Source organism: Chrysochloris asiatica, unplaced genomic scaffold (assembly GCF_000296735.1).
Source record: "Chrysochloris asiatica unplaced genomic scaffold, ChrAsi1.0 scaffold00007, whole genome shotgun sequence".
Classification (NCBI taxonomy): domain Eukaryota; kingdom Metazoa; phylum Chordata; class Mammalia; order Afrosoricida; family Chrysochloridae; genus Chrysochloris; species Chrysochloris asiatica.
The window spans coordinates 38,207,690-38,209,426 of NW_006408525.1; the positions used below are offsets into that span (position 1 = coordinate 38,207,690).

At 43.0% G+C, this 1,737-nt stretch overlaps 1 protein-coding gene and 1 pseudogene across 1 annotated transcript in view; both read left to right on the forward strand.

The window, feature by feature from the left end:
- Positions 1–1,737, forward strand: part of CEP112 (centrosomal protein 112kDa) — a 594,823-nt gene that overhangs the window by 273,022 nt on the left and 320,064 nt on the right. The window lies entirely within an intron of this gene.
- Positions 1,372–1,737, forward strand: part of LOC102827320 — a 2,350-nt pseudogene continuing 1,984 nt past the window's right edge.

Below are 1,737 nucleotides of genomic sequence, written 5' to 3' on the forward strand. Positions count from 1 at the left end.
CATCCTCACCAGCATTTATTGTTCATTACTTTTTTGATCTTTGCTGTTATTGCTGGTGTTCATTATGTATTTTTTAATTTCTTCTGAATGCTGCATTGTTGCATTCAAAGTGATTGACCTGTAATTGTGAAACATTTTGGTAGGTTAAATGATGGAAGTAAAGAGGAAATAAAAACAAAATCCATATATTAGAAAAGTTTGTAACCTGGTTGATCTGTTTGGCCTTCTAAGTCCCAAACTAGTTGGCATTCTGATGATTTTTATGTTTCATACACATTCCACATCAGTTGATGCCCTAGCTTAATGCAAAAGGCAAATTTTCCCCAAGAAATGAATGCATTTTAGGTCACAGGTAAGACAAACATAGGCTAAAACAAGCTAAAATCCAGGTGTACAGTTTAAATCAGTTATTTCCACTAGAATGTTGAGCCCCATCGAGAAAGATAAAATGTTAATGAATATTTCCAATTTGGTGGCTTGATTTGACCGTCATTAAAGTCATGAAGAAAAATGACTCTGGAAGCATTTTTCTATTTGAGTCCTTTTGGAGTTTTGTTTGAGACCTAGAAGATGCAGACACAGAAGGTAAGGAGCTGGTTCTTTCAGGTTTGTGAAAGCTCCTGGCAGTTATCTGTCAGTCATCACTTGGGGCTGCCCACATGGTCTGAGGGGTTCAGTGGGAAGGAAAACTGCGGAGGGTAATCTGCCACCTGCACAGCTGGACATCCTTGCTCAGCGTTCCCCCCGAGGCGCCTCTGTGCTTTAGAGCTAGCACCTCACTCAGGAGGTTGAGTGGAGGTTGTCACTGCTACTCCTGGTGGGTAAAGCTCTGGTGGCGTAACAGTTAAGCACGGTCATGCTATCCAAATGGTTGGAACTTCAGACCACCAGCTGCGCCATAGAAGAAAATGTGGCCGTCTGCTCCCCATAAAGACTGTGGTTCTGCCCACTCTGACTCATAATGACCTTAGAGAACAGTGTCAGATTTCCCTGTAGTGTTGTTGTTGTGGTTGTATAATGCTCTTACCATTCTGGTAGCAGACTGCCTGGTCTTTTTTCCCCAGAGAGTGGCTGGTGGGTTCCAATTGCCAACTTTTCTGGTAGCTGTCAAGTGCTTAATCATTGCGTCAATAGGACTAGGAAACCCTTGTGGTGGGGCAGTTCTCCTCCGCCCTATGGGGTGGCTGTGAGTTAGAATTGACTCCAAGGCAAGGGGTTACTTGTTGTTGACTGTTGTTGTTATTGTTAAGTGCGATTGAGTCAATTCCGACCCATAGGGACCCTGTACAGGATTTCCAAGGAGCAGCTGGTGAGTTTGAACCACCAACCTTGCAGTTCAAATGGTTTTGCAGTCTGGCACATTAACCCAGGATGCACTGCATCCTGGCAGGCCTCACAGTGTCCTTAATAGCACGTGAGCACGGCAGTATTCAGCTTTTTTTTTTTTTTTTTAAAAAGAGAGTGCTTATGATTAAATTGAACTATGGATTGGTAGATTTTAAGGCTAGCTCTTTTGGATGTAAGAAATGTCTAATTTTGGAGCCACCTGGCCACCCACGGGTGACACTTTCTCTGCTCCTGTCACACTGCCTATTTCTTACTCTCTTTTCTTTTTTATAATGGCACAATAGTTTTCACACTTTGTGCCAGTCTTCACAAGATCGTTCTCATACTCTGTGCCACGGCTGGCAGCATTTTGCGCTGTGACATTCCTATATACACAGAAGCATTTTATCC